Genomic DNA, 12,500 nt, shown 5'->3' with positions numbered 1-12,500 from the left:
TGAGATCTTAGTAAATGGAGCAGGTCGATTATACTCAACTGGTATTTATTTCATGAACCTCGAAAGGATGAAGGGCAAAGGGGTGACCCCGGAGGAATTTGAAATCAGAACAGCTGTTAATAATAATAAATTTTCATACTATAGGTACAAGGCTAGAAATTTCAGGGGGGGGGGAGGCAGGTGGAAGGAGGGTTAAGTCGATCACATCGATCCCAAGTACTTAACTGGTACTTTATTGATCTTGAAATAGATGAAGGACAAGGTCGACCTCGGTGGAGTTTGAACTTTGAACGGCTGTTAGTAGTAATAACATTAGTTCTAATTGTTGTTATAGTAGTAGTAGTAGTAGTAGTAGTAGTAGTAGTAGTAGTAGTAGTAGTAGTAGTGGTGGTGGTGGTGGTGGTGGGAGGTTAAGTGCCGGTGTCTGTGTCTTACACATGGATATTCTTGTCGTGGTTCGGTAATTTTACAAGTGTTTCAATATGTTCAATGATCAACACAGCAATAAAGGGGGAGAAAAAGTAGGGGGTAATGGTGGGGCATAATGACGGTGGGAGTGCTGGGTGGGTGGACCTGGGTGATAATTAATGCAGTTCTTAATAAGGAAGCACACAAGGTGTAAGGCGGCGAGCTGGCAGAATCGTTTGCACGTCGGACGAAGAAACGCCTTAGCGCCATTTCTTCCGACTCTTTACGCGCCGAGTTCAAATCTCGTGCGAGGACCAACTTAACTTTACATCTTTTGAGGATCGAAAAATAAGGTAGCAGTCAAGTTTTGGGATCGATGTAATCAGATATCCTCTTTCCCCCCAGCCTTAAAAATTGCTGGCCTGGAACCCTACAACAAACTGGTTTTTCGTTCAGAGGGATTCTTGTGATCTCGGTTACTTATACATCACCAAAACGGGTACATCGCTCTTACGAGTACTAGGGCTAAAGAAAAGAAATTGGGGCCTGGTCGTCTTTAAGTCATGGGTAGCAAGTATTGTTTTCTATGAAACCGAAAGCTGGACTACGATGAAAGGCTTCAAGATTTCTTTGACAATACATAAACCACGATTCTCGAAAGCTTTCTAAGAATCTCACGGCGTAATTTACGGAAACATTCCACCCAGCTTTACGAAGCTGCATGATAAACAACATTTTTTGTCTTCCCATTCAGGGGTCAGTACAATTCTTTTTTCTGTCTAACCCCTTTCTCTCTCTCTCTCTCTCTCTCTCTCTCTCTCTCTCTCTCTCTCTCTCTCTCTCTCTCTCTCTCTCTCTCTTTCTGTTGATTTATTTCAACCATCACCATCACCAGTACCACCACCACCATCGCCATCACAACTGCCATACACACACCATTCAGACTTCTGACGCCACCACCATCAATATCTTTGACTTCGCTACCTTCCCCTCCACCACCATCACCACTGTCTTTCGCATCACTTACTATCACCGTCATCCCTGACCCCCTCGGCTACCACCACCACACCACCACCACCACCATCATCACCTTCGCCTCCGCCTCTGTCACAACTACAGCTCATACTATTACCATCACCCCATTACCATCACAACCGTCAATCTACTACCGCCCTCACTGTCTCTATGCCTGCTATTACTCTCACCCCAGCATGAGGAATAGCAGAAGTGTTCTTGAATAGTGAGAGAGGGGGTCAAAGTGTGACACACTGACGCACAGAAATTCGTTTTGGCATTTATTACTATAGATGTGCATACAGACGTACATAACCGCACACATGAATATACACCCGCACGCACACACACACACACATATGTACACGCACAGATATACGTACGCACGCTCATTCACACAAACATAATTACACAAAAGCACAAGCTTCAGCACAGTTTCTATCTCCATATCGATCATACTCCCCATTCACAAGATATTGGTCAACTATAATAGTTCCTGAGGAAACTCAAATTCCCATGAGTCTCCCAGATTCCAGGCAGCCATTATACTGAAGAATCGGCACCTAATAATTATCCTTCAGCCTCTATTCTGTAGCATTTCATATTTTCTATCACCTAGCATTAAGAAACGGCTATCTAATATCATGTTAAATATTGCATTCTTCATTCTTCATTCCCACCCCCTACATTTTTTTTTATCCATTCCAATTCCCCAGTTCCATGTGTTTCAATCAAAAATCCCACATATCATTTTATTTCCCAACACCCATTTACCATTTTGCTATTATTATCATTATTATTATTATTATTATTATTATTATTATTATTATTATTATTATTATTAATATTTTTTCTTCCTTTCCCCACCGCTCATTTTTATCGTATATATTTCCACCTCTCAATGTTTCTGTCCCTGTGTGTTTCGTACCTCGGCGTAATTGTATGCGCGATCGTCCGTATGTATGTAAAGATATTTATGGCCGTATAAATGCATATATAATATACGTTTAACATATTAATGTGTGTATGTGTGTGTGTGTGTGTGTGTGTGTGTGTGTGTGTCTGTCTGTATGCATATATGTATATGTATATATATATATATATATATATATAAACACACACACACACTCAAAAACACACATGTACACACACACACGCGCACACACTCACACATACGCGCACACACACAAACAGACATTCACGTGCGTGCATGTGTTTGTGAATATTGTATATATATATATATATATATATATACACACACATACATATAATTATATACAAATGCATGCATAGATGTACATATATATAAATATGCATACATACGTATATATATATATATATATATATATATATATATATATATATATATATATATAAATATATATATACACATATACATATATATATGTATATGTATACATGTATATATATATATATTTATATGCACAAGTATATAACAAATATATATATACGTAAATATACATATATACACATATATATATGAATATATACACACAATAAGTATACACCTATACATACATATATGTATATATATATATATACACAAGTATATACACATATATATATATGCAATATATATGAATAAACATACACACACACATATATACACATACGTACATATATACTTACCTACCTACCTACGTTTCTCGCTACTACCCCACGATCATCCATCCATCCATCTATCCATGCATGCTTGCACGAATACATACATATATAAACACGTATCTTGCATGATGTACGTCTCAGAGCACGTGAATGTGTTGGCGCATGCGTATCGGCGGAGAAGTATTTATTCCACTTTGCGAACAACATTACACTTCATTCATCTCCTTTTTGTACAGAATTCTATATAATCTGCCTCTGACATATTATTTAAAGTAACACCGCTGTTGTCTGTTATCGGCTGTATTTCTATCACGATAGCCTATTGGACAATGGAGACACAGCGGGCGCCATTGTGTTGTCTGCCATCTCGTTTTTGTCATCTGCTCTTGTCATTGTTTTGATTTCGCCATTCAGACCATCTTGAAATAAGTAACACCACACAAAAACTGAGTATTGACAAAATCGCCCAGCTAAAAAAAAAAAAAAAGGGTGGAGCATTTTGGCACAAGTGTTTTGACGCCGTTTATCTGGCGTCGATTATTCGACACTGACTTATTTGACCTCCTCCCTTTCTGTATCTTTCTCTCTCTATTCATGCATATATATATATATATATATATATATATACATTACTATTATTATTATTATTATTATTCATGTCACTGCCTGGAATCGAACTCAGAATCTTGGTGTTAGTAGCCCGCGCTCTTAACCACTACGCCATATGCCCGTTGGCATATATATATGTATATCGTTGCTATTATGTTAAACCGAACTGTGGTATGTCCAAATTTGGCCAATATTTACTTTTGCTTGCAATAGTCAGTTCTTTTGGTCAAACAATCGTATCTCCAGCTGCTTCAGATGCCAAGATATCAAAAATTGTCAAAGTGTAGTGCAACGGTTTTGTTATGGAATGGTGAAACAATTTTTTTTTTTGTTTTCTGAAAAAGCAACGTTTCGGACTTACTACACTTTTGCATAATAGCAACGAATCGAATTTGTTGTTTGATCAGAATTCCACAACAATGACAAAAACAACAAACAGTAAAGAAGAGAGGAGAATAATACTACTTTTTACTAAGGGAACAAGGCCTGAAATTTGAGGGGTGGGGAATAGTCGATTCCATCGACCCTAGGGAATCACTGGTACATATTTTATCGATCCAGAAAAGATGAAAGGCAAAGTCGACCTCGGTGGAATTCGAACTCAGGTCGTCAAGGCAGACGAAATACTGCTAAGCATTTCGCCTGGCGTGCTAACGTTTCTTATTTCTTTATTGCCCACAAGGGGCTAAACATAGAGGGGACAACCAAGGACAGATAAAGGGATTAAGTCGATTACATCGACCTCAGTGTGTAACTGGTACTTAATTTATCGACCCCGAAAGAATGAAAGGCAAAGTCGACCTCAGAAGAATTTGAACTCAGAATGTAACGGCAGACAAAATACCGCTAAGCATTTCGCCCGGCGTGCTAACGATTCTGCCATCTCGCCGCCTTCAGAGAAGAATAATAATGTACCGGGTCTTGCGTTGATAGTGGTGCTAATGTTAGGAGTGGTGGTGGTGCTGGTGGTTGAGGTGGTAGTGGACATTATAGGAATTGATACTTAGGAGAGTAGTTGTAGTGGTGGTAATTATTTTGGTAGAGATAATTAGTGGCAGCAGCAGCAGCAGCAGTAGCAGTAGCAGTAGTAGTAGTGGTAGTAGTAGTAGTAGTAGTGGTAGTAGGATGGTTGTGGTGGTTGTTAGTGGTGAGAATAAGGTCAGCTGTGTTAGGTGAAAAAGGTCAATGTTGTCAGTTGTGACGATAAATAACAAAACCGAATGTGTTTATTGTCTTTCCAATTATACACACCGTAACGTCCATGGCAGTTATACACACGCACTCACACACATATGCAGACATGCATATATATATATATATATATATATATATATATATATATATATATATATATACAGAAGTCCTAGTCAAAAGGAAGTTTATAAAATATATACATATATATATGCACACACACATATATATATGTGTATATACATGTATGTATATATGTATTTATGTATATATATATGTGTGTACATATATGTATGCGCGCGCATGTATGGGTGTGTGTATATATGTGTGTACGTATGTATATATGTATTTATATATCTATGTCTATGTATGAATATATATATATCTATATATATTTGTACATATATATATATATGTGTGTGTGTGTGTGTGTGAGAGTGTGCATCCATATGTCTGCGTGTATATACTATATGTACGAGTGTGTGTGTGTGCGTGCGAGCGTGTATGTGTGTGTGTGTGTGTGTTTGTTTATCACAAAGTAATTATGATATCAACACCGAGCGATGATTTATTCTCCCTGTTATTAACTGCAATATAAACAACCTGACTGCGTCCACATCCCGATCTCACGCTTTTCTAGACTGCATGTTGTCTTTAAAGAAGATTTATGGAGCATGGCCTTCTCCTACCAGCCCCCTCTTGCCCCTACCCTTATCTTCTTATACACCCCGTAACATATCTATCTATATATATATATATATGTATAGACATATATCCATACACAGATGTATATATACATATATATATATATATATATATATATATATATATATATATATATATATATATATATATATATATATATATATATATATATATATATATATTATATATATATCATATACACCCGTACATTATATATACAAACATATACATGCGTACAGACAACAGACAAACACATGCTTATATATATTTCTACACACATACACACACACACATACACACACTCAGACACACACATAATGCATATATATTTATTATACACACATATATATATCATACATATACATACATAAATATACACATAAATATATACAAATATATACATAAATATATATATATATATATATATATATATATATATATATATATATATATATATATACATATGTATGTATGTATGTATGTGTGTGTGTATATATATATATATATATATATACAAACACACATAAACATATATATACATATACATATACATATATATATACACACACATACACACATATACATAAGCACACATGCATACACACACATACACACACACGTATATATGTGTTTATATAATGGTGAACGTGTTGTATTCACGAACGCAATATGCTGGTTTCGATCCCCAGACCAGCGGTGCATTGCATTCTTAAGCAAAACACTTCATTTCACATTGTTCCTGTTCACACAGCTACGGATGAGTAACCCTGTGACGGATTGGTGTTCGGTTCAGGCGGAATGTTGACCCGCCCGCCTCGCCAGCCGGGTAGCATCATTCGAATGCTACAACAGTGGGAGGAAACGCATTGTGACCAGCGATGTGTAACAAACAACATCTGATAATCTGGTCGATATGGTGATACTGTGAGAGAGTGTGTATAGATAGATAGATAGATAGATAGATAGATAGATAGATAGATAGATAGATAGATAAACGGATGGATGGATTGATTGATGGATGAATGGCTGGCTGGCTGGATGGATGGATAGATATATATATACAGACAAACAGATAGATAGGTAAACAGATAGACAGACAGATAGACAGACAGGCGGATAGACAGGCAGACAGACAGACAGACAGGCAGAAAGACAGGCAGACAGATAGATAGATAGATAGATAGATAGATAGATAGATAGATAGATGATGGACGGACGGACGGATGGATGGATGGACGTCTAAAGGCCTAGATGGCTAGATGGATTGATAGATAGGCAGGTAGACAAAAGGGTTGGGGGTTTACTTATCCTAATAGTAAGGACAGTTACTTAGGAATAAAGCACAGAGTGTGTTTCTTCATAGAGTTTGTCTGTCGTATCCATAGACAACGAATCCAACAAGAACCATTTTGTCTTGTCCGAGGTTACTGAGATCCTTGGCGTCTTCTCGCGTAAAACATATATGTCTAAACTTCGAAGACTACAGATCCAATCCATCACTGGAACTGTAAAAATGGGTAAAACTTTCCAGAAGTTAATCATTTAAGTATATATAAGCAGCTATATGTAGTAGCTATATGCATGAGAATACATACACAAAACAAAACATTCAGATTTGCACATATACATACATACATACATACATACATACATAGATAAATAGATAGATAGATAGATAGATAGATAGATAGATAGATAGATAGATTTGTCCTGCCAAAGTGTAATAGTTGGCGAAGGGTGAAAGAAGGAATAGATTATTACGAGCTGAAAATCAAGTGGCGTCTAGATGAGGTGGAGTAAAGACTGACTGAGGAACAAGTGAAAAAGTGAGTATAGGTGTGAGGTGAGGTGGCGGGGGGGGGGGGGGGGAAGAGAGCGGAAGTGAGAAAATATTAGACGGAAAATAAAGAAGGAAAAAGCAGCGAGTTGAACTCCAATTAGGGACAGAAATTTTGAATGGGTTTTGTCGCTGGTTTCATTTACATTATGAACCAAACCAATTAAACCGTGGGCAGACGATTTCTGTTTTCCTTCTTCTGAATATGAATAATTTAAAGAATATTTATTATGTGAATCAGTCGTGATTTTTTTTCTTCTTCTTCTTTTGACGGTTGAGTCTTGTTCGGGATTTAATGAAATAGTAAGGCGTGGGGAGCTGGCAGAAAGGTTAGCACGCCGGCGAAATACTTAGCGGTATTTTGTCTATTTTAACGTTCTGAGTTCAAATTCCGCTGAGATCAACTTTGCCTTTCATCCTTTCGGAGTCGATAAATTAAGTACCAGTTGCGTACTGGAGTCGATCTAATCGACTCGCCCCCTGCCCCAAAATGTCGGGCCTTGTGCCTAGAGCAGAAAAGGATTTAATGAAATAGTAGCTGGAGTTAAGGACTTTTCCTTATTTCAGACTCAATAGAACTACTTAATTTTATTATACAAGTAATACAGACGCAGGTGTGGCGGTGTGGTAAGAAAGTTGCTTCCCAACTACATGGTTCCGGTTCAATCCCACTGCGTGACACCTTCGGCAAGTGCCTCCTACTATAGCCTCGGATCGATCACATCCTTGTGAGTGAATTTGGCAGACGGAAACTGAAAGAAGCCTATTGTGTGTGTGTGTTTGTCCCCACAACCGTTAAGTTACGGGTGTTGGTGTTGCCGTGGTTATGCCCCCGTCAACTAGTGGTTCGGCAAAAAGAGACCGATAGAATAAGTAAGTATCAGGCTTTAAAAAAAATAATTAAGTTTAGCGGTCGATTCGTTCGAGTAAAATTTCTTCAAGGTGGTGCCCCAACATGGGCGCAGTCTAATGACTAAAGCGAATGGAATGTACCTCTTTATTAAATGGCGTCATTTTTGACGACGCGGGTATACAAAGCTAGAATGGATTCGCGTAATTTCCTTTCATGATTGCTTAATGAACCGAAAGTAAAATTGAAAGAATTAAAGGAAATAATCGCTGATATAATTATTTAAGCAATTATATAGGAGATAATCAATTTATACAGAATTACTATGATTCTCATTCATCATTTGGGAAAATGCAGAATCGAAAAGAGGAGGAAAAACCATTTCTTAATTAATGAGTGTCGCATTTCCCGGGAAACGCCGGGTAACATTCAAGTATACATACATACATTTAAAAACTTATATATATACTATCTATCTCTCTCTTTCTCTCTCTCTCTCTCTCTCTCTCTCTCTCTCTCTCTGTATATATATATATATATATATATATATATATATATATATATATATACTTACATACATACATATATACATATACATATATACATATATTATACGTGTTTGTGCATGCAGATATGTATAAAAATTTAAACGTTTGTGTATATGTACGTGTATGTTTAAGTGTAAATATACCAATGGCTCGTAATGAGACGCAGTTTAGGGCAGCTGTGTCAAATTCTCTTATACACCAGATGTGCCATCAAAACTCTTGATTGGACCATGTCAGGTGGGGGAGAAGAGCCATGAAAGGAACGTGAAAATCACGGTGGTGCACCAGCATGACCGCAGCCACTTGGCTGAAACACATAAATAAATTTTTAAAAAAAAAATATATATATATATATATATGTAGTCAATTCGATGATGTCAGGTCCTTGTTGGGGATTAAATAATTCCAAAATTCGCTGCTTAATCACTACTATATCAGATGGGGCGGTGAGAAAGCTCTGATCATAAAGCTCTGATGAGATTCTGCCCCACATAGTTGTAAACGATAACCAATTCTTAGCATATGACCCTACCCAAATGCTTAGAATTACGAATCACCTAGGGGCAGGAATCGAAACATATATGTAGGTTTTTTTGGCATCTGCCATTTCTTTTTAACCTTTATAATTCACAATTTATCGGTTTTGTTTTTATTAAAAAAATTCAATCTCATTATATCATACAAATAAATTATTTATGCATCCATATTTCTCCATTTTCTTTCTTTCATTATTAACAATATAAATATATGTACATATATATATACATGAGTATATATATATATATATATATATATATATATATATATATATATATATATATATATATTATATATTTACAAATGTACATGTACATATGTGTGGGTATATGTTTTTCTATGTGTATACATACATGCACACATATGCATCCATTCATTTAACAAACAAATGCATACACATACGCTTACACACACAAATATGCGCACCCACAGTCACAAACTCCACCCACCTCACCGCACCCATATATATACATGTTCATTTCTAATATTTTATGTAATTGCAAAGAATAACATTTCTCTTTAAAACGAGCTCAACGCCAAACTCACACGCAACATAACTCGCGCCAACTCCATGTAACACGCGCGCGCACACATGCACCCCACCACACGCATACACAAACACACACGCACACACGCACGCACGCACGCACGCACACGCACCTCCCTCTGTAGCAATATGTTTGTTGTTTTCGCTGTATTTTACGTACAACGAATTTGAAGTAACGGCACGTGCGTTTAATGGCGTTTCCTCTCGTATAAACATTGGAACCGAAAGCTACGGAAATGGGGCCACTTACGAAATTATGAACCAAATTCCTTGTATTAAATTAGCAGGTTTATATGGAGTTGGAAACCATTTATTTTTAAGGCACGGCTTAGGACGCAGGCAAAGCTCCACAGGCGCAGGCATGGCTCATAGGTACAGGCGTAGCTGCGGTAAAGAAATCCGCTTAGCAACCACGTGGTTTCAGGTTCAATCCCACTGTGCAGCGCAACCTTGGGCAAGTCCCTTTCTACTACAGCCCCGAACTGACCAAAGCCTTGTGAGTGATTTTGGCACATGGAAACTGTGAGGAAGCTCGTCGTGTATATATATGTATATATATATATATATATATATATATATATATATATATATATATATATACATACGTATATACATACATACATATGTGTATATATATATTTATATATATATATATATATATATATATATATATATATATATATATATATATATATATTTGTTCATAGAAAAACATGTAATCGTTACCAATATAGCAAGAGATTTCACCGCAAAAATTCTAAATTAGACTCCTTAGGGATCCTAGAAATGTGGTATTTACCTCTTGTTCTTGACTCTTATTTGATTTTTGTTTGTTCTCAAATGTATTTCCCTGAAGACGTGTATGGCAAATTATATGTTTGACTTAAATTTGACAGTCAAATATAGCCTTATACAGAAATGTTGACAGGAATAAATTTCAATAATAATGGATATTAGCCTAAAAACTCTCTTTTAAATTTAAAAATTTATATATATATATATATATGTATATATATATATATATATATGTATATATATATATATATATATATATATATATATATATATATATATATATATATATATATATATATATATATATATATGTGTGTATGTATGTATGTATGTATGTGTGTGTGTGTGTGTGTGTATGTGTGTGTGTGTGTGTGTGTATTTATGTCCCCGCAACATAGTGGTTTGGCAATAGCGATCGATAGAATAAGAAACAGGTTTTAAACAAAATATTTGAGGGGCTGATTTGTTAGACCAAGCCAACCAAGGCGGTGCCCCAGCATGACCGAAGACCAATGACTGAAACAAGTAAAATAAATAATCAACGTATTGTTTTATGTTTTGGTCGATATTACTTATTCACATTTTATGTTAATGGTGTGTGAAGGAGACCCAGTCGAAAATTTCACCTCTCCAAATGGGTATCATCCGTGACCAGACTTCTTCCGGAGTATTTAAAATTTTTTTGTAACCATCATAATTGCGACTTCTATGGAGGCTTCCGACTCGATAAAATTGCAAAACTTTAATGGCTTGTAACTTTTATTATTAATTTCTATAGAAAATGAATGCGATTTTCGTCCTCAGCATGCAAATCTACACCAATGTAGAAAATTTGAGAAAATTCTGTTAATTGGAAAAAAAATCTTAAAAGATCCATTTTTCGTCCTGGCACATATCCATATATAACTCGGCTATATAACATATTCGTTCATATTAAACACCACAGAGGGTCTTCCGTTCTGGTACATATCCAGGTTCTGGTTATACAAAATATTCGATCACATTCAAAGCAACAGTAAGTTTTTCTTTCTGCCATATATCAGGGATTCGGTTACACAACATATTCATTTATATTATATTATATTAAAGATGGTAGTGGATCAGGAGAGAGAGAGATTATTGCTATTTCTAGCAAGTCGAAGGGCCGCGTAGAGGTGCTCAACTTATCATTTATACTTATATATTGTTGATCAGAGTTCAGCCTAGTTTCACTGGTCCAAGGATCGAATACATTCCAACGGTAACAAAGTTGTTTTTTCATAAACTCAGTTATACACGTGGTGCCCCCTTGAGGACTGTTAATATAAGGGAGATATTTGAACCTCTGTTCCAGTCAGTACTGGAGTCAATCTTTGACTTACTGTTTGAGCCATTATTTGAGTCCCATTTTTAGCTGTTATTTGAGCCTCTTTTTGAGCGACTATTTGACGCTCTGCTTGGGTCAGTCTGAGTCACTGCTTTAGTCACTTCTCCTGTCTTTACTTGAGTTATTATTTGAGCTTCTGTTTGATCCACTCTTTGAGCTACTATTTCGGTCACTGTTTGAGCCAAAGTTTGAGTCATTGTTTCACTCATTCTTTGAGTCCTTATTTAGACGTCTACTTGAGCCACTGTTTGACTCACTAGTCGAGCCTCAATTTGAGCCACGTTTGAGTCATTATTTGAACCTTTGCTCGACTCACTGTTAGATCCACAATTTAAACTACTGCCTAGCTTGAGTCCCGGTTTGGATTCCTGACCTGTTTAAGCCAGTGTTTGCTAACGAGACATTCACTATTATCGATAATGGATTATATATACATTTCTCGTGATTGACAAATTCGCCATTTACCA

General features: G+C 36.3%; 1 protein-coding gene across 3 annotated transcripts in view; it reads right to left on the bottom strand.

The window, feature by feature from the left end:
* Window positions 1-12,500, bottom strand: part of LOC106877629 (reversion-inducing cysteine-rich protein with Kazal motifs) — a 204,421-nt gene that overhangs the window by 142,691 nt on the left and 49,230 nt on the right. The window lies entirely within an intron of this gene.

Source organism: Octopus bimaculoides, chromosome 9, assembly GCF_046866305.1.
Source record: "Octopus bimaculoides isolate indiv1 chromosome 9, ASM4686630v1, whole genome shotgun sequence".
In the NCBI taxonomy this organism is placed as follows: Eukaryota; Metazoa; Mollusca; class Cephalopoda; order Octopoda; family Octopodidae; genus Octopus; species Octopus bimaculoides.
The sequence above is the reverse complement of the archived record's forward strand: the minus strand, read 5'-3'. Positions and strand labels throughout refer to the sequence as shown.